The sequence below is a fragment of the Stegostoma tigrinum genome, chromosome 11, assembly GCF_030684315.1.
Source record: "Stegostoma tigrinum isolate sSteTig4 chromosome 11, sSteTig4.hap1, whole genome shotgun sequence".
Taxonomy (NCBI): domain Eukaryota; kingdom Metazoa; phylum Chordata; class Chondrichthyes; order Orectolobiformes; family Stegostomatidae; genus Stegostoma; species Stegostoma tigrinum.
Window position 1 is genome coordinate 71,220,799 of NC_081364.1, and position 22,033 is coordinate 71,242,831.

Genomic DNA, 22,033 nt, shown 5'->3' on the forward strand with positions numbered 1-22,033 from the left:
GGCCCATGATGGACATATCGTCTAAGGAACAGGAAGGGGATTTGAAATGTTTTGCGACTGGGAGGTGCAGTTGTTGAGTGTGAAGCCAGCATAGGTGTTCTGCACAGTGGTCCCCAAACCTCTGCTTGGATTCCCCGATGTAGAGGGTGCCACAACGGGAACAGCGGATGCAGTATACCACATTAGCAGATGTGGGGTCTGGGATGGGGGTGACAGGGGAGGTATAGGTGCACGTGTAGCTCTTCCTGCGGTTGCAGGGAAAAGTGCCGGGTGTGGTGGGGCTGGAGGGGAGTGTGGAGCCGGCAAGGGAGTCATGGAGAGAGTGGTCCCTCCAGAAAGCAGATAAGGGTGGGGATGGAAAAATGTCTTTCGTGGTGGGGTTGGATTGCAGATGGCTGAAGTGTGAATGGATGATGTGTTGGATCGGAGGTTGGTGGGGTGGTGGTACGTGAGGAGGAGGGGGATTCTGTTTTGGTTGTTATTGCAGGGAGGGGGTGTGAGGGAAGAGTTGCGGGAAATGCAGGAGACATGGTCGAGGGCGTTCTCTATCACTGAGAGGGGTGATTGTGGTCCTTGAAAAATGAGGACATCTGAAATGCACAGTGGTGGAATGCCTCGTCCTGAGAGCAGATGTGGCGGAATTGGGAATAGAGGATGGCATTTTTGCAGGAAGGTGGGTGGGAGGAGGTGTATTCTAGGTAGCTGTTGGAGTCGGTGAGCTTGAAATGGATATCGGTTTCTAGGTGGTTGCTGAAGATGGAGATAGAGAAGCCAAGTAATGAGAGAGAGGTATTAGAGATGGTCCAGGTGAACGTAAGGTTGGGCTGGAAGGTGTTGGTGAAGTGGATGAACTGTATGAGCTCTTCCTGGAAGCATGAGGCGGCGTTGATACAGTCGTCAATATAACGGAGGAAGAAGTTGGATTTAGGGCCAGTGTAGGTACGGAAGTGGGCTTGTTCCACGTGACTCACAAAGAGGCAGGCATAGTTCGGGCCCATGCGGGTACCCATGGTCACCTCCTTTATCTGTAGGAAGTGGGAGGAATTGAAAGAGAAGTTGTTGAGTGTGAGGATGAGTTTGGCTAAGCAGATGAGGGTGATGGTGGAGGGGGACTGGTCGGGCCTGTGGGACAGGAAGAAGCAGAGGTCCTTTAGGCCATCTGTATAGGGAGTACAGCTGCATTGGGACTGGGCGTCTATGGTAAAGATGAGGTTTTGGGGACCAGGGAATTGTAAGTTCTGGAGGAGGTGGAGAGTGTGGGTGGTGTCACAGATGTAGGTAGGGAGTTCCTGGACAAAGGAGAAAATGAAGTCCAGATAGGTGGAGATGAGTTCGGTGGGGCAGGACCTGGCGGAGAGAATGGGTCGAGCAGGGCAGACAGGTATGTGGATTTTGGGAAGGAGATAGAAGTGGACAGTTTGGGGTTGGGGAATGATGAGGTTGGAGGCTGTGGGTGGGAGGTCATCTGAGGTGATGAGGTTGTGGATGGTTTGGGAGACAATTGTTTGGTGATCGGGCGTGGGGTCATGATCAAGGGGACAGGAGGAGGTGGTGTTGGAGAGTTGGCATGTAGCCTCGGCGATGGAGAGGTCAGTGTGCTGTACTACAACCGCGCCTCCCTTGTCCATGGGTTTTATGGTGAGGTTCGGATTGGAGCAGAGGGCTGCACGTTCTGCAGGGGAGAGGTTGGAGTGGGTGAGAGGGGTGGAGAGGTTGAGGCGATTGATGTCACGATGGCAGTTGGTGATGAAGAGGTCGAGGGAGGGTAGAGGACCTTTGGATGGTGCCCAAGAGGAGGGGGTGCATTGGAGGTGAATGAAGGGGTCAGTAGAGGGAGGGTGAGGCTCATGGGTAGAGATGTAAGCATGGAGGCCGAGGCGGCGGAAAACCTACTCAACGTCCAAGCGTGACCGGTATTGATTGATGTGTGGGTGAAGGGAGACAAAGTTGAGCCCCTTACTGAGGACTGACAGTTTGTCCTGAGTAAGGGGGAGGTCTGTGGGGATGGTGAAGACTCGACAGGGCTCAGTGTTTCTGTCTCCTCTGGAGCTGCTGGCTGTGGAGGCTGTGGGCGGAGTGACATCGGAGATCGTTGTGGGCGGAGTTGCGTAGGCAGTGGGCAGAGTTGCATTGGCATGGGCGGAGTTGCATCGGTGGTGGGCAGAGCGCCGTTCGCGTTGGTGGTGGAAGGAGCGGGGTCGGAGGTGGCAGCAGCGGTGACGGTAGGTGTGTCCTCAGTGTCTATGGTGTTGGACTTGAAAATGGAGGCGGTGGCATTCGCTGTCCCGGAAACGGTGTTTCCTGCAGCGGAGGATGTGACGTCATCCCTGGTTGCTCCGACAGTGGCCAAATGGCCAATGCTGGCGGGCACGTTGTGGTGGAGTTCTTGGGTTGGGTTGGGGTTTTGGGAGATGTCGGTTGCCCGTTTTGGATGGTAGGCACCATGAAGTTTACTGTACTTAGGGTTTTTTGTGTCCACTAAAGCTGAGTAGAATTGTGAGTTCAGGTTCTGGATCCTACGAAGAATAAAATAACAGGAGAGCTCCTTTGTAGGTCTGAGAGAGGAAGCGTCTGAGCTGGGGCAGGCTGGATTGCAGTGCCTGGAGTTGCCGTTGCATTGCTGTGAGTGTGTGTTTCAGGAGTCGTAGGGAAAAATGCTTCTGAAGTGTCTTAATGTTCTGGATGTAGACATTTTCATGCTTGGGGCCAAATTGGAAAGGCTTGAATGTGGACTGTAGTCTATTGGGGATGACCTGGTTCCGTAGGCAGGTACTAAGGAAGGTGATGTGGCTGTAGTACCTGGTTTTCTCGAGGCCGAAGAGGGCAGTTTTCAGACACTTTTCCAGGGTAATGGTGAGATTGCATTGAGAGAGCTGTGGGCATGATGAAATCAGAAGCCATCCCGAGATGATTGACTGAAGTGATTCCTTTGAGAAGTATTTATCTTCAGAGGAAATCATGACCAGACTGGCCCTGGATTTATTGACTTTAGGCAAATGACACATGATCTTGTTTAAACGCAAAATATTTCGAGCAGTGTTTTCAAGTTGAATGCTGAAACATTATTTCCATTTGTGCAAGAGATTACCACCAGTGGATGGACTGTAAAACTGGAGAATATCTCAGTTAGACAATGGTGACTTATTTCTTTTACCCTTTCAAAGGATTGTGTGTTTATGGAAGTCTTTCCAGAGAGAGATGGAGGATAAATCAGTGAATATTCTTAAGGGAGAGGCAGAAAAATTCTTGACTAAGAATAGCACACCAATGTTATAAGGGGTGGAGAGGAACGTTTATTTGAGGCCACATCATTCAAGGGCTCACTGCATGGCGGACTTGGTTTGATTTTTCTAATCACTTACTCCTGATCCAAGTTTTCACATGGCCACGAAGGCTCTGCCTTTCAGAATGATGGGTACCACTTCCAAATACGATTTTTGAATGACACTATTAAAATACTCAGGAAAGCTTCATGGTTTTTCAGAAAGATGAGAGACATAGAACAAAGTTAAAATCTCAATAAAACTGCTTTAGTCAACAGATTGGGCTGAATATATGTCTCTAATAGTACAGATTACTTTTATTTGTACTGTTGAGATGACTTTTGTTGGCATTTCTTGTCTCTGTCTAATTTCCATTCAGAATATGATGGTGAAACCCAGGGACACTAACATATGTTTTATGGAGACGTTCAGGATTCTGAAGAAGTGTCAGCGAATGGACAATCATATAGATTCAAGCCAGGATGCTGTGTGGTCTTGGAGATTGTAATCCTCATCACTTGATGCTCACAACACATGGAAATTTTGATCAGAGATAATGGGAACTGCAGATGTTGGAGAATCTAAGATACCAAAGTGTGAAGCTGGATGAACACAGCAGACCAAACAGCATCTCGGGAGCACAAAAGCTGACATATTATGGAAATTGTGAGACTGCTTTTTCTGTTTTCAAAATTAAGGTCAGAGAGCCATTCAGCATAAAAACAGGACCTTCAGCTCAACATGTCTATTCCAATCAAAAAAACAAAACTACATTAGTCACACTTACCTTGAAGTCGACACCCACTAGGCATGGCATTTTGAGTGCTCTTCCAGCTGCTTCAAAAAATGCTGCGTTATCTTTAATTATCTGTGACCTGAGCAGTGATTTGTCTTTTTCTTTCACATTATGCATGAACTGCATTTTGCAAATATATCGCAAAACATCAAAGACAGCAATTAGCTCTATAGATCAATATTTTTTTCTGGTAAATCAGACTTTCTTTTTAATTCATTTGGGATTTTAGTGTAGCTAGACCGGCATTAATTGACCTTGAAAATTTGCAGCCAGAAGTTCACAAATTGGAAATGTAGTGGACACTGAAAAAGGTTACTTCAGAGTACAATGGGATCTTGATCAGATGGGACGATGGACCAAGGAATGGTAGGTAGATTTAATTTGAATAAATCTGACATGTTGCATTTTGGAAATCAAATTAGGGCAGAACTTGTACTCTGAATGGTAAGGCCCTGGGGAGTATTGCTGAGCAATGAGTCCTGGTGTGCAGGCGCTAGGTTCCTTGAAAGTGGATTCAGAGATAGATAGGATAGTAACGAAAGCATTTAACATAGAACATGGAATATTACAGTGCAGTACAGGCCCTTCGGCCCTCGATGTCGTGCCGAAATGTGAAACAATCTGAAGTCCATCTAAACTACAGTATTCCATTATCATCCATATGTTTATCCAATGACCATTTAAATGCCCTTAAAGTTGGGAGTCTACTCCTGTTGCATTTGGTACAACTTGCCTTTATTGGTCAGTGCATTGCGTGTAGTCGTTGGGAGGTCCTGTTGCGGCTGTACATTGGTTAGGCCACTTTTGGAATATTGCATGCAATTCTCGTCTCCCTGCTATCAGAAGATGTTGTGAAAATTGAAAAGGTTCAGAAAAGATTCATAAGAATTTGCCCGGGTTGGAAGGTTTGGGCTGCAGGGAGAAACTGAATAGGCTTTTGCCTGGAGATTCGAAGGCTGAGGGGTGACCTTACTGAGATTTATAAAGTCAGGAGGAGAATAGATAGGGTATCTAGACAAGGTGTTTTCAGCGGGGTGGGGGAGTCCAAAATTAGAGGTTGTGCGTTTAAGGTGAGCTGGAAAAGATTTGGAAGGAACCTCAGGGGTAACGTTTTCACACAGAGGGAGGTGAGTGTGTGGAATGAGCTGCAAGGGGAAGTAATGGAGTTTGGTACGACATTTGAAAAGATGGGTATGTGATTTGGAAAGGTTTAGAAGGATACGGGTCAAAAGCTAGCAAATGGGACAAAATTTATTGGATGTATGTAATTGGTATGGATGAAGTGCACTGAAGCCTCTGTTTCCATTCTTCACAACTTTCTGACTCTATGATTTGGTGAATTTCTGATGAATAGTTACACACAGGATATTTGTCACTGGAAGTTGATTATCTCATTGAATATCAACGTGGTGCTTTTGGATTGCCTCCTGTTGGAGATAATTCCTGCCCGGCAACACTGATAAACTGTTCTTGTTAGCCATTCATCATCTAAACCTGAATGGTGCCACATATTTTGGAATAACGACATAGACTACTGCAGGAACTGAGGACGATGAAACGGTGGGGAGGAATATGATCGGTTAGTTTGAGAGCATTCGCAATCTTGGCTCAAACAGAAACATTCTCTTTGGAAATGCATATTTGTGCGGCACCAACACGTAACCAGATCATGGAAACAGCACTGGAGGGGAGTGGGGATTCAGAATCGGCAGGAAAACAAACAGATTCTCAAAGTGTGTGCATGGGAAGAAGGACTCTGTTCTTCTTTTGAAGAATGAGGCCATGATAGACAAAATATTTTATTCTAATGAAGGAAAAGCTGTACCCATTTTATTGTTTTCATTAAAATAATGGTGATAACAGCTGAAATAATCTTTCACTGACCATTTGAAAAATCCTGTATGTCTTCAGAGATAGCTGCGCTGTCCTCGGCTAAGTAAGTGCTGATATTGTCTGAGTGATGCTGTTTTGAAACACTTTCTGAGCCCATTTGATGGAACAGACAAACAAGTGCCATTGGCCAGTACTTCAGAATACATCAGACCTTTCATGGCTGCTCCCACACAGAACCATACAATTGAGAAAAGGCCCATTGAGACTACACCACCAGGTGCTGATCCAAATGCTTTTAAAGTTTGGGACGTTACCTGCCTCAACCACTCTCCTAAGCAGTGCATTCCAGACACCAACTAGCCTCATCACAAACAGGACAAACATCTGCTGACAGAATCGGAAGTCCGTACCGAAAAAAAAGCTTTGGAATATTGTGAGAACAATGAGCACAGTGTTCTGTACTTTCACTCTTTGGTGTTTCAGCTCATGTTCCAACATCATTTGAAGTGAGATCAGAGTAACTTCCCATGCCACCCATGTTACTTCACTCAGTGTGGCATTATGGACCCTGAACAAAAATGTGATCAATGCAAGTTGGAGACACTCCTGCACTGGTAATGTCCTCGACTGGACAATGGGAAATCAATCTCTGAAAATAGTCATTCAAGTCACTTGTCCTTCTGGATAGGCACTAAATTGCTGTTCCTTGACTATAATGTATTGAAAAAAAATCCTGGAATCCCGAACAAACAGCTCTGTGTGCACGTCTGCAGCATTTGGATTGGAAGTGTTTCAGGAAGGTAGCTCGCTGTTACTTTCTCCAGAGCTATTGGTGATGGCAAATAAACTCAGCCTTTGCCAGTGCCTGCTAAAACCCATGGTTGAGTGCGTCCTATTAAAAATATCAAAGCTGAATATCGATAGATTGATGACTTGTGCAGAGAGATGGCAGATGCAGTTCAATCCAGAAACATGTGAGGTAATGCATTTTGGAAGGTCTAATCCAGATGGAAAATATCCAGTAAATGGCAGAACCCTGAAGAGCACTCATAGGCAGTGGGATCTGGGTGTCCAGGTACACAGATCAGGCTACGCAGGTGGAAAAGGTAGTTAACAAGGCATATGACATGCTGACCTTCATTGGCCCAGGCATTGAGTATAAAAATTGGCAGGTAATGTTGCAGCCTGTCCTGTCTTAGAGACCATTGAAGAGTTCAACACAGGTCTGGAGTCACTTTTAGGACATACCAGGAAAGCACAGTAGATAATGCATTTTGGAAGGACAAATCCAGATGGAAAATGTCCAGTAAATGGCAGAACCCTGAAGAGTACTGATAGGCAGTGGGATCTGTGTGTCCAGATACACAGGTCACTGAAAATGGCTACGCAGGTGGAAAAGGTAGTCAACAAGGCATATGGCATGCCTACCTTCATTGGCCCAGGCATTGAGTATAAAAATTGGCAGGTAATGTTGCAGCCTGTCCTGTCTCAGAGACCATTGAAGAGTTCAACAAGGGTCTGGAGTCACTTTTAGGACATACCAAGAAAGCACAGTAGATTTGCATCCTGAAAGTACATTGTTGAAGCACATTGGTTTTTACAATCGATATTGGTTTCAAGGCCCACTTTTCCTCACACCAGGTTTGAAATTTTGGTATTTTGTTAATTGTTCTTAACATTCCTTGGCTGCAAAAACATTAGCCTGGTCTGGATTACTAATCTAATGATATTTTCACAACAGCACCATCTCCACATGCGGACCCATCACCAATAATATCTCCAGTCTTCACTTCTGCCTCAGTGCTGTTTATGAATAAATCATAATCTGCTCCTTTCCAGTTGCAGTTCTCTTCTGGCCACACTAGCAGTTACTAAAATTTTGACTGGAGACTGGTTCTTGTCTCTACCTGGACCTATGCCAGTTGCAAAGTGTGAAGACAGTTTGATTCTAAAATGAGGTGGTTACAGCTTTGTGTCACTGGTTTCAGAATAACCTGTCAATGGTCATCAAATGGCAGTTTCTTGAACGGTTTAGATTCTAGAACTCTCCGAGCAGGAGTGGGTGCCATGTCCATCATCTCCTAAGTGCAGTGCTCTGATGTATTCACTTGGTGACAGAGGCATCTCTCTTCACCCCAAACCCACTGACCCACTGCTGGGTGGGATACATTACTCTGTCTCCGATGAAGAAGATACAGAAAACCTTCCAGAAATTCCACAGGGCAGAGTGAATGTGAAAATGAGTAACTGTGGGAGATTAGAATTAATAAAGAGGAATTGCTCAAAACTAATTCAAACTGAAGTTTGGTACTTTGCTCTGGTATGTCCCAGAGAATACATGGAGGTGGGAATAGAGCTAGTGAAAGAGTTACAGGGTCAGACAGCTCTTCAGTCCAACCAGTCCATGTCAAACAGAATCCCAAACTATCCTAGTCCCACCTGCCTGGGCTTGACCAGGCTTGGAGGGCCGAATTTTCTTTGTTCTTTGATCTTTGTAAGTTCCCTTCTAAGTTGTTCCCCTCTCAGCTTTGAACTTAGCGCTTGACTTTTGGCCTCCCCTCCCCCTGAGAAATGGACCTTGGTTATTCAGAATATTCATGGAATTGAAATTTTATAAACCTCTGTCATGTCACCCCTCTGCCTCTGACACTCCAAGGGAAAACCTTTCAAACTATTCGGCCTCTCCCTACAGTTCAAACCCTCCAGTCGAGGAACATCCTTGTAAATCTTTTTTCTGCACCCTCTCAAAAATAACAACTTACTTCCTTTAGCAGAGCCAACCGATATGTGCGCAGTATTCTTAAAGTGGCCTCATCAATGTCCTGTACAGGAGCAACATGCCATCCCAACCCCTATACCCAAAGCTCTGACTGATTAGGGCAATCATGACAAATGTGTCCTTCCCTACCCTGTCTCACATGCTACTCCACTTTCAAGGAACTATGTGTGTGCACTAAAGGTCTCTTTATTCAGCAACAGTCCCCAGGGTCTCAGCATTAAATGTATAAGACCATAAGACGATAAGACATAGGAGTGGAAGTAAGGCCATTCGGCCCATCAAGTCCACTCTACCTTTTAAATCATGGCTGATGGGCATTTCAACTCCACTTCCCTGCACTCTCCCTGTAGCCCTTGATTCCTTGTGAGATCAAGAATTTGTCGATCTCTGCTTTGAAGGCATCCAACGTCCTGGCCTCCACTGCACTCCGTGGCAATGAATTCCACAAGCCCACCACTCTCTGGCTGAAGAAATGTTGTCTCATTTCAGTTTTAAATTTATCACCTCTAATTTTAAGGCTGTGCCCACGGGTCAAAGAACAAAGAAATTTACAGCACAGGAACAGGCCCTTCGGCCCTCCAAACCTACGCCAATCAAGATCCTCCATAAGCAAGCTTTGAGAAGATTTGTAGCTCAAGTTGAGTTTTTGGATGTGAGTTTGCTCGCTGAGCTGGAAGGTTAGTTCTCAGACATTTCGTCACCATTCTAGGTAACATCATCAGTGAGCCTCCGATGAAGCGCTGGTGTTATGTCCTGCTTTCTATTTATCTGTTTAGGTTTCCTTGGGTTGGTGATGTCATTTCCTGTTCTTTTTCTCAGAGGATGGTAGATGGGCTCCAAATCAATGTGTTTGTTGATGGAGTTCCGGTTGGAATGCCATGCTTCTAGGAATTGTCGTGCATGTCTCTGTTTGGCTTGTCCTAGGATGGATGTGTTGTCCCAATCAAAGTGGTGTCCTTCCTCATCTGCATGTAAGGATACTAGTGATAGTGGGTCATGTCGTTTTGTGGCTAGTTGATGTTCATGTATCCTGGTGGCTAGCTTTCTGCCATTTTGTCCATTTGATTGTCCATTTGTCCTGTTTGTTTGGGACAACACATCCATCCTAGGACAAGCCAAACAGAGACACGCTCGAGAATTCCAAGAAGCATGGAATTCCAACCGGAACTCCATCAACAAACACATTGATTTGGAGCCAATCTACCATCCTCTGAGAAAAAGAACAGGAAATGAAATCACCAACAGAGGAAATGACATGACCAAACCAAGGAAACCGAAACAGACAAATAGAAAACGGACATAACACCAGCGCTTCATCGGAGGCTCGCTGATGATGTTACCTTGAATGATGATGAAACGTCTGAAAACTAACCTTCCAGCTCAGCGAGCAAACTCACATCCAGAAGATCATCTGTCGAACCTGCCATCTATTTTCTAATGGTCTGGGTCCATTTTCCCCCTGCCCATCCATATACCTGTCCAAATATATCTTAAAGGACGTTAACATGCCTGTGTCTACCACCTCCGCTGGCAACACATTCCAAGCACCCACCACCCTCGGTGTAAAGAACTTGCCATGCATATCTCCCTTAAACTTTCCTCCTCTCACTTTGAACTCATGACCCCTCGTAATTGAATCCCCCACTCTGGGAAAAAGCTTTTTGCCGTCCACCCTGCCTATACCCCTCATGACTTTGTAGACCTCAATCAGGTCCCCCCTCAATCTTTGTCTTTCTAATGAAAATAATCCTAATCTACTCAACCTCTCTTCATAGCTAGCACCCTCCATACCAGGCAACATCCTGGTGAACCTCCTCTGCACCCTCTTCAAAATATTCACATCCTTTTGGTAATGTGGCGACCAGAACTGCACACAGTACTCCAAATGTGGCCGAACCAAAGTCCTATACAACTGCAACATGACCTGCCAACGCTTGTACTCAATACCCCGTCCAATGAAGGAAAGCATGCCGTATGCCTTCTTGACCACCCTGTTGACCTGCGTTGTCACCTTCAAGGAACAATGGACCTAAACACCCAGGTCTCTCTGTTCATTAATTTTCCCTCGGATTTTTCCACTTTCTGTATTGTTCGCCCTTGAATTTGATCTTCGAAAATGCATGGCCTCGCATTTGCCCGGATTGAACTCCATCTGCCATTTATCTGCCCAACTCTCCAGTCTATCTATATTCTGCTGTAATTTCTGACAGACCCCTTCAGTATCAGCTACTCCACCAATCTTAGTGTCATCTGAAAACTTGATGATCAGACCACCTGCATCTTCCTCCAGATCATTTACATATATCACAAACAACAGTGGCCCCAGCACAGATCCCTGTGGAACACTACTGGTCACAGGTCTCCAATTTGAGAAACTCCCTTCCACTACAACACTCTGTCTCCTGTTGCCTAGCCAGTTTTTTATGCATCTAGCTAGCACACCCTGGACCTCATGTGACTTCACGTTCTCCATCAGCCTGCCATGGGGAACCTTATCTAATGCCTTACTGAAGTCCATGTACATGACATCTACAGCCTTTCCCTCATCAATCAACGTTGTCCCGTCCTCAAAGAATACTATTCAGTTGGTAAGACATGACTTTCTCTGCACAAAACCATGTTGCCTATCACTGATATGCCCATTTGCTTCCAAATGGGAAGAGATCCTATCCCTCAGTATCTTCTCCAGTAGCTTCCCTACCAGTGATGTCAGGCTCACCGCTCGATAATTACTTGGATTATCCTTGCTGCCCTTCTTAAACAAGGGGACAACATTAGCAAGTCTCCAGTCCTCCGGGACCTCACCCGTGTCTAAGGATGTTGCAAAGATATCTGTTAAGGCCCCGTCTATGTCCTCTCTCGCTTCCCTCAGCAACCTGGGATAGATACCATCCGGACCAGGGAACTTGTCCACCATAATGCCTTTTAGGATACCCAACACTTCCTCCTTCTTTATGTCAACTTGACCTAGAGTAAGCAAACATCTATCCCTAACCTCAACATCTGTCATGTCTCTCTCCTTGGTGAATACTGATGCAAAATACTCATGAAGAATGTCATCCATTTTCTCTGAATCAGCACATAACTTTCCTTCTTTGTCCTTAAGTGGGCCAATCCTTTCTCTAGTTACCCTCTTGCTCTTTATATATGAATAAAAGGCTTTGGGATTTTCCTTAACCATGTTTGCCAGCAATATCTCATGTCCTCTCTTAGCCCTCTTAATCCTTCGTTTCAGATTCGATCCACATTCCCGATATTCTTGCAAAGCTTCGTCTGTCTTCAGTCGCCTAGACCTCATGTATGCTTCCTTTTTGCTCTTGGCTAGTCTCACAATTTCAACTGTCATCCATGGTTCCTTCATCTTGCCATTTCTATTCCTCATTTTCACAGGAACATGTCTCTCCTGCACACTAATCAACCTCTCCTTAAAAGCCTCCCACATACCAAATGTGGATTTACCTTCAAAATGTTTCTCCCAATCTACATTCCTCAGATCCTGCCGAATCATGGTATAGTCAGCCTTCCCCCAGTTTAGTACTCTTCCTTTAGGACCACTCTCATCCTTGTCCATGAGTATTGTAAAACTTACGGAATTGTGGTCGTCATTTCCAAAGTAGTCCCCTACTGTAATACCAACCACCTGGCTGGGTTCATTCTCCAGCACCAGGTCCAGTATGGCACTTCCCGAGTTGGACTGCATACGTACTGCTCGAGAAAACTCTCCTGGACACACCTGACAAATTATGCTCCGTCTTGACCCCAAACACTGAGTGAATCCCAGTCAATATTGGGAAAATTAAAATCTCCCATCACCACCACTCTGTTTCTCCCACACGTTTCCATTATGTGTTTACATATTCGTACCTCTATCTCATGCTCACTGTTGGGAGGCCTGTAGTACAGCCCCAACATTGTTACTGCATCCTTCCTATTTCTGAGTTCTACCCATATTGCTTCATTGCTTGAGTCCTCCATGGGGCCCTCCTTCAGCCTGGCTGTGTTATCGTCTTTGACAAGTACTGAAACTCCTCCACCCCTTTTAGCTCCATCTCCATCCCCACTGAAGCATCGATATCCTGGGGCAACTAGTTGCCAATCATACTCTTCCCTCAACCAAGCGTCAGTAATAGCATTAAAATCATACTTCCAGGTACTGATCCAAGCCCTAAGCTCATCTGCCTTATCAACTATACTTCTTGCATTAAAACAAATGCACCTCAGACCACCTGTCGCTTTGTGTTCATCATCTGCTCCCCGACTACTATTCCCTTTAGTCACACTGACTCCATTAACTAGTTCCTTACAGGCTTTCGTTCCTACCTCTTTTCTGTCCAATATTTGGTTCCCATCCCCCTGCCACATTAGTTTAAATGCTCCCCCACAGCATTAGCAAACGTACCCCCAAAGACATTGGTTCCAGTCCGGCTCAGGTGTAGACCATCCAATTTGTAATCGTCCCACCTTTCCCAGAACCGGTTCCAATGTCCCAAAAATCTGAACCTCTCCCTCCTACACCATCTCTCAAGCCAGCATCCATCCTAGCTATTCATTCATTCCTGCACTGACTAGCACGTGACACTGGTAGCAATCCTGAGATTACTACCTTTGAGGTCCTACTTTTTAACTTGGCTCCTAATTCCCTAAATTCTGCTGGTAGGACCTCATCCCGTTTTCTGCCTATATCGTTGGTGCCTATATGCACCATGACAACTGGCTGTTCGCTCTCCCCCTTCAGAATGTTCTGCAGCCGATCGGAGACATCCCTGACCCGTGCACCTGGGAGGCAACATACCATTCGGGAGTCCCGTTTTCGACCGCAGAACCGCCTATCTATTCCCCTTACAATTGAATTCCCAATGACTATCACCCTTCCACTCTGTTTCCTGCCCAAATAAATGAAGACGGCCCCCGCTCGAGGTAAGCTTTTTAAAGTGGGAACAAAAAACGTTACCTTCCCAGCAGTCTCCTGGCACTCCCTCTGTCTGGCTCTCGCTCTCCTCCCGCCTAACAGAAAGAACTTAGTCTCCCCTAGTCTCCCGCCAAACAGAAACAACTTCCTAGTGTCCACCCCTTCTAAGCCATCCATTATTTTGTAAGTTTCTATTGGGTCTCCCCTCAACCTTCTAAACTCTAATGAGTACAATCCCAGGATCCTGAGCCGTTCATCATACATTAAACCTACCATTCCAGGGATCATCCGTGTGAATTTCCGCTGGACACGCTCCAGGGCTAGTACGTCCTTCATGAGGTGTGGGGCCCAAAGTCCTGCCCTGCTTTACTCTACCAAACGCAAAACCTCTCATTTATCTAAGTTAAACTCCATCAGCCACACCTTGGCCCATTGGCCCATCTGATCAATGTCCCTTTGCACTCTGAGATAAACTTCACCACTGTCCACGGCACCACTTTTTGATGTCATCTGTAAACTTACTAACCATGTCTCTGATATTCACACCCAAATCCTTTATATTAATGATGGAGAGCAGTGAACTCAGAGCTGATACGTGTGGCACACCGCTGGTCACTGGTCTCCAGTCTGTAAAACAATCCCCTGCCTTCAAGCCAATTTTGAATTCAATTGGCTAGCTCTCGCTGGATCCCATGTGATTACCCATTACTAATCTGTCTACCATTCGGAACGTAATGGAACACCTTCCTGAAGCCCATACAGAAAATGTCTGCCACACTGCCTTCATCAACCTTCTTTATCACCTCTTCAAAATAATCAAGTTAGCGAGATGTGATTTCCACTGCACAAAGCAATGTTTATTATCCCTATTCACTTCTTGCCTTTCCAAATGCATGTAAATCCTAGCCCTCAGAATCCCCTCCAACAACGTATCCAGCTCTCATGTCAGGCTCACTGGTCTCTGGCGCACTGGCTTGCCGGGTCACTGTTTCCTTTTCTAGTCTCACCTCTCCCCAGATCACTACAAATTTTAAATGTAACCAGGTTGATGATGTGGCTGATAATATAGGTCTCAGACTGGGTTAGAATTAGTGTAAGGAAAGAGTCAGACAGTTTTCTTTAATCTGCTAAAATGACACATTTATGACCAAACCAATTTTACTCAAACTCTGATGTACAGAAGAAGCGCGCACACACACACACACACACACACACACACACACACACACACGTATATTTGATGACAAGCTGAAATATTAATTTGAAAGAACTTTGTCCACGTATCAGTTGAACTCATGATAAAAGGAAAAGTAAGAGAGATTGTCCCAAATGTTATTCTGCTTCCAAATTTATTCTGCTCGCACAAGTTGTTGGCAATGGGCTTATTTCCTGGAATGATTAGATTTGGCTGATTTCCCTTTGCTAAAGGCAGTGGGAGATTCCAATTAATCCTCATCATGAATCCTCCATGAGTGGTAAAGATGATTGGTGCGTTTTCTGCTCTCATACATTGATGCAATGAGGAACAAGGAAATAGAGAGTGAGTGATGGGCTGTTGCTTTTCAGGTAGGTTGCGTTTCTTTTCCCCTCTCTGAGTTGAATCGTGCAATAATGCTATTCAACCCCCAAACATGAACATGTGGGATCCTCTTGAACATTGTCCGAGCTATTAGTTTCCATCACATTCCCTGCTCCATGTTGGCGCATCATTGCTGCTGTCAGACACAGAGTCATTTCCTGAGCAACGAAAGGGCCTACTTGATTTAAAGACATGATTATATGTGCCTGCATAATTTAAAAATAACAAGCCTTGATGTCTTCACAACATCTATATTTTGTGCTCCTGAGGCTCTCATGAAGGGTCTGGGCCCGAAACCTCAGCTTTTCTGCTCCTGAGATGCTGCTGGGCCTGCTGTGTTCATCCAGCCTCACATTTTATTATCTTGGATTCTCCAGCATCTGCAGTTCCCATTATCTCTGATACAATATTAAAATGAATGTGTCTTACTCCAAACGAAATACAGAAATTAGTGGAAAAGGTCAGCAGCCTGGCAGCATCTATGAAGAGAAATTAGAATTAATGTTTCAGGTCAAGTGAACCTTCTTCAGAATCTCTTTTATTTTTTAAATTATTTCCCCAGTTGCATTCTCCCAATCAAGACAAATTATCCGTCAGGTATTCACCATTTACACTCTCCTCAAGTTCTTATATAGTCAAGAATATTTCTGGTTCTCAGAACTAAACTGTTAATCCTCCATAACATAATGCCTTCATCACAGGACAGTCTATAGAGAACCATCTTTGAAAAGTTTCAAAGGCCATTGTGATTTTTTTTAGTTTCGGGCATATTAACTACAGACAGAGCATGAGATGGATTCTCAGCAATGCCCTGTACAGAAGCAGGGAAACATGCCTAACATCATACCCAGCACCCTTTTCAAGAAACAGCACTATTCCATTTACTTTCCAAATCACTTGCGACATCTTCAGACTAACTTTATATGATTTCTGTACCAGGGCACACAAATCACTCAGTAGCACCGATCTCTGCGTTACTTCTCCAGTCATATAATTTACTGCTGTTTTATCTGTTCACCAAAACACAAATGTCCCATAACCCACACTGTACTGTTTTATTTGCATTGCTGGAAGTTTGCTCCCAAACACCCCCTGTCTACACACCAGTGCAGATCGCCTCCCTCCACTTGTGACTATAATGCTGTACTAGCACATTGAGCTCCAATCCTATCAGCCCTTCATTGACATCGTTAATCTGGATTGTAAACTGTTGATGAACTCTCAACATTCCTTGAGGAATTCCATTAGTCGCAGCTTTCCAACCTGAAACTAAATAATTATCTATATTCTGCATTTCCTGTTAGCTAACCAGGACTCGCTGTGTAGCAGCTGGAAAAGGTTGCAGGGCCTCTCCTGTGGTGTGTAGCTGGTTGTCGAGAAGTATCTGAGCTCAGCAACACACCATTAGGGCCATTTGTTTTTAGGTAGAGGTTGTACTGTCAATGATTCTGATCCTTGAGTGTTTAAAAAACAAGCACAGAATATAGACTGACATTTGAGTAGAATGCTGTAAGGTCAGAAATGCTGTCTTTCAGATGCAGCAATAAATCTAGTCTGCCCTCTCAATCAGGTGCTCAATTTTCCCCGGAAATGTATCGAGGAGGAGGGGAGATTTCCTATCAGTCTGGTTAGCATCTGTCCCTTTAAGAACATCACAAATATAGTTAAGCTTCTGGTTAATTTCATTTTTGGCTGTGGGTGCTGTGTGGAAAAATTGCCACAATTGGTACACAATAAAATAAAAAGTCTTTGATGAGTGACCTTACAGACGTTTGCAAAGTCATAAGAGACACAGGAGTGTAAACAGCCAAGGTCTTTTACCCGGGGTGGGAGAGTCCAACATGAGAGGGCACAGCTTTAAGGAGAGAGGGGAAAGGTTTAAAAGGGACTTAAGGGGCAACATTTTCATGCAGAGGGTGGTGTGTTTATGGAATGAGCTGCCAGAGGAAGTGGTGGAGGCTGGTACAGTTACAGCATTTAAATGGCATCAGGATGGGTATATGTTTCGGAATGGTTTAGAGAGGAATGGAGCAAATGCTGGAAAATGGGCCCGGATTTATTTCGGATATCTGGATGGCGTGGATGAGTTGGACCGAAGGGTCTGTTTTCATGCTGTATATCTCTGTGTCTCTATGATAGTAACCATGACTGTTTGAATGGGGACATCCTTTTCCTCTGTAACAGCTTTGAAGGGTGGAGTGAGACAACAACAAACAGGATACGAGCTGCAGTTGGCCAATTGGAGTCTCGAGACTGCTGCTTAATTTAGAAAGATCATGGCTGATCTGTTAGTGGCTGAACACATTTTTCCTGTTTATTCCCAATAATGGACTCTCTTGTCCATTAAAGGTCAGTTGAGCTCCGCCTTGAATATCTTCACTAACCCAGTGTTCACTATTCCCTGGGGATGAGAGCACCACAGACAGCACAATGTTAAAGAGAAAGATATATTCGTATCTCAGTCTTAATTGGGAGACTCCTTAAAGTGCGTTAGCCCCACAGCAAATTACCTCCTCTAAATATTCCCGATACCTTCAGACCAGACAGTATAAGAAATTGGAGCAGAATTTGCCATCAGGCCCATCGAGTCTGCTCTGCTGTTCGATTATGCTTGACATATTTCTCAAAACAATTCTCTTGCCTTCTCACCATAAACCTTGAACTGCTTATTCATCAAAATGCATCTATCTCCACGGCTGTGTGCGTGTATGCAAGTGCGTGCATGCGCGCGCGCGTATGTGTGTGTGTGTGTGTTTGTGTGTGTGTGTGTGTGTGTGTGTGTGTGTGTGTGTGTGTGTGTGTGTGTGTTTCTGCTTTATGGCAGGAGACAGGGTGGTCATGGAGGATTGTCCTTCAGACTGGAAGCCTGTGGTTAGCGGTGATCCACAGGGATCGGTGCTAGATTTACTTTTGGTTGTCATTGAAAAGAATGATTTAGATGAAAATTATAGAAGGCAAGGTTAGCAAGTTTACGGATGACACTGAGATTATTTGCACCATGGACAGACAAGGTTATCCAAGATTACAAAGAGATCCTGAGCAAATGAATGAATCATAAAGATGCACAGTATGTGAACAAATCCTTTGGTCCACATGTCCATGCTGCCCAGGTATCCGAAATTAATCTCATCCCATTTGCCAGCATTTGGCCTACATTCCTCTGGACCCTTCCAGTACATATACCCATCCTTTGAAATGGTGTTTTCACAAGCCTCCAGCACTTTATCTGGAAGTTCATTCGTATGGTTTTTAAATATTTCCGGTTGTTCCATAAACCTGTGCCTTCCAATGTTTGACTCCCCATACTCCAGAAAAAGACCCTGACTATTCACCCTATCCATGCCCTTCATGATTTTACAAACATATATAAGGTGCACATTTTGCTCCATTCAACATGAATGGCTGTGCTTTCTGTTATCCCAGGCCTGAATTCTGAAATTCAACACTGGTCCTTCTCAATCAAGTCACAATTCTGGAAAAAAAATTAACCAACTTGTTTAGACATTTTATGTAACAGTGCTGTGGGATTTGAATCGAGACCTCTGGTCCAAAGGTGAAGACCACCACACTGCGATGGCCCCTGAATCTACAATATGACTGCCCCGTATATTTGCCCATCAACCTGTTCTGACAGGCTGTGACACACCTCTGCGACTGGCAGGAGTTGTATCCAGAACTTCTGGCCCAGAGCTAGTGACATTATCATAGATTCAGAGATTGGAATTGAATCAGAACACAGGCACAGAGGCATTGACGCTACCCATTACACAAGACCAAAATCATGCCCAGATTTTGAGTCGCATTTTACGTGCCAACTTTCAGCTGAATTTGAATTTATCAAATTCTGGTTAAATTTACTGAATTACACAGGGAAGATTTTTCAGTGTTGAACAAATGCAAGGTACTTGCCTCAACTACAGGATGTTGAGGGAATGTGCTGTGCCATTGAGATAAACTATTAACATCTTTAATTGCTTGGCTATGATTTCCAGCTCAAATGGATATTATCTGAAATCCTCCTTCTACTGACCCCTTCACCCACCTCCAACACACCCCCTCCTCCTGGACACCATCCCCAGGCCTCCTACCCTCCCTCGACTTCTTCATCTCCAACTGCCATTGAGACATCAATTGCCTCAACCTCTCCACCCCTCTCACCCACTCCAACCTCGCCCCACAGAACATACAGCCCTCCGCTCCCTTGTCTCCAACCCTAACCTCACTGTAAAAACCCGCGGACAAGGGAAGCACATTTGTAGAATGGCGCACTGACCTCGACATTGCTGAGACCAGATGCCAGCTCTCTGACACCTCCCTCTACTGCCTCCTTGATCATGACCCCACCCCTGACCACCAATACATCATCTCCCAAACCATCCTCAACCTCATCACCTCAGGTGACCTCCCACTCACAGCCTCCAACCTCATTGTTCCCTAATCCTGCACCGCCCGCTTCTATCTCCTTCCCAAAATCCACAAACCTGTTTGCCCTGGTCAACCCATTGTGTCTGCCTGCTCCTGCCCCACCAAACTTATCTCCACCTATCAGGACTCCATTCCCACCCCCCAGCCCTTGGTCCAGCAACTCCCCACCAATGTCCATGATACCACCCGCGCCCTCCACCTCCTCCAGAACTTCCAATTCCCTGGTCCCCAACACCTCATCTTCACCATGGACCTCCAATTCCTGTATACTTGTAATCCCCAAACAGATGACCTAAAGGAACTCTGCTTCTTCCTGTCCCCCAGGCCCAACCGGTCCCCCTTCACTGACACCCTTGTCCGCTTAGCTGAACTCGTCCTCACCATTAATAACTTCTCCTTCAAGTCCTTCCACTTCCTACAGACAAAGGGTTTGTCCGTAGGTACCCACATGGGCCCAAGCTATGCCTGCCTCTTTGTAGGCTACATAGAACAATCCCTTTTCCGAAGCTATGCTGGCCTTAAACCCCACCTCTTCCTCCCTTATATTGATAACTGTATCGGTGCCGCCTCGTGCTCCCACAAGAAGCTCAAACAGTTCATCCACGTCACCAACATCTTCCACCCCAACCTTGAGTTTCCCTGGACCATTTGTGACACATCGCTCTCCTTCCTGGGCCTCTGTGTTTCCATCTCTGGAAACCACCTGGAAACCAATATCCATTTCAAGCCTACCAACTCCCACAGCTACCTAGAATACGCTTCTTCCCACCCACCTTCCTGCAAATGTCATCCTCTATTCCCAATTCCTTCGCCTCCTCTGCATCTGTTCCTGAGATGAGGCATTCCACTCTCAGACATCCCAGATGTCTTCGTTTTTCAAGGGTTGCAACTCCCCCTCCACAGTGGTTGAAAATACCCTCGAACGCATCTCTCATGTTTTGCGCAACTCATCCCTCACACCCCCTCCCCTCAATAAAATCAAAACAAAATCTTCTCGTCCTTAGGTACCCCACCCGCCCCGACCACCACCACCAACCTCCGGATCCAACACATCATCCTCCAGCACCTCCGCCATCTGCAATCTGACCCCACCACCAAAGACATTTTTCCCTCGCTACTCTTCCCTGCTTTCCGGAGGGACCACTTTCTCCATGAATCTCTTGACTGCTCCACACTCCCCTCCAGCTCCACGTCACCCAGCTCTTTTCCCTGCAACTGCGAGAAGTGCGGAACCTGCCCCTACCCCACCACCCCGTACCCTGCATTCCAGGCCACAGGAAGACCTTCCACATCAAACAGATGTTCACCTGCACATCTGCTGATGTATATTGTATCCCTTGTTCCTGATGTGGCCTCCTCTTCATTGGGGAAAACACGTGGAGCCTTTGAGACTGCTTTGTGGAACATCAACACTCCACACCCTGGATGACATGTCCATCCTGGGCCTCATCCAATGCCTCAACGATACCACCCGAAGGCTGCAGGAACAGGACCTCATATTTTGCTTGTGAACCCTGCAGCCTAATGGTATCAATGTGGACTTCACAAGCTTCAAAATCTCCAGACCCCCAACTGCATCCCAAAACCAGCCCAGCTCGTCCCTGCCTCCCTGACCTGTTCATCCTTTCTCCCACTGATCCACTCCTCCCACCTCAACCCCCGCCCCTATCTCCTACCAACCAGTCTCATCCCTGTATCCTTGGCCTGTCCGTCTTCCCTCGACTGACCAACCTCCACCCTAACTCCCCACCTACACTCACCTTTAATGGGTCCGTCCCAGCCTCCTTGACCTGTCTGTCTCCTCTCCACCTATCTGTTCGTTTATCCATCTTCCATCCGCCTCCCCCCCTCTCTCTCTATTTATTCCAGAATCCCCTTCCCCTCCCCAATTTCTGGAGAAGGGTCCAGACCCGAAATGTCAGCTTTCCTGCTCCTCTGATGCTGCTTGGCTTGCTGTGTTCATCCAGCTCGATACTTTGTTATCTCAGATTCTCCAGCAGCAGCAGTTCCTACTATATCTGGAGACTGCAATGTTAGGGAAAGAAATTCTGCAGACATGTTCTGCACCATGACGAATCTCGATTAGACATTACTGAACACCAGACACGACAAAAGAGCATAATTTCCAACCCCAAAAGATCATATTGCAGATCACTATTTCCCACCTCTAAGGTGTGACTGCCCTCCTCCGAAAAGCATCAAATGTTACACAGCAACAAATTATATTCTAGGATCAAAAACAAAGTTGCTGGAAAAGCTCAGCAGATCTGGCAGCATCTTTGAAGGGAAAAAACAGAGTCAATGTTTGGGGTTCAGTGACCCTTCCTCAGAATTGATCGTGGCTGAGAAAATGTCAGTATATATGCTGAAAATAGGGAGGTGGGTGGGGTAGAGAGTAAACAAGATGCTCGGGCCCAAAGAGAGAGAAAGAAGTTGGACAGACAAAGGA

At 45.6% G+C, this 22,033-nt stretch overlaps 1 protein-coding gene across 5 annotated transcripts in view; it reads left to right on the top strand.

Annotated features, from left to right (window-relative positions):
• LOC125449882 (probable G-protein coupled receptor 139) overlaps positions 1-22,033 on the top strand; it is a 77,467-nt gene that overhangs the window by 44,268 nt on the left and 11,166 nt on the right. The gene's annotated exons all lie outside the window — the stretch shown is intronic.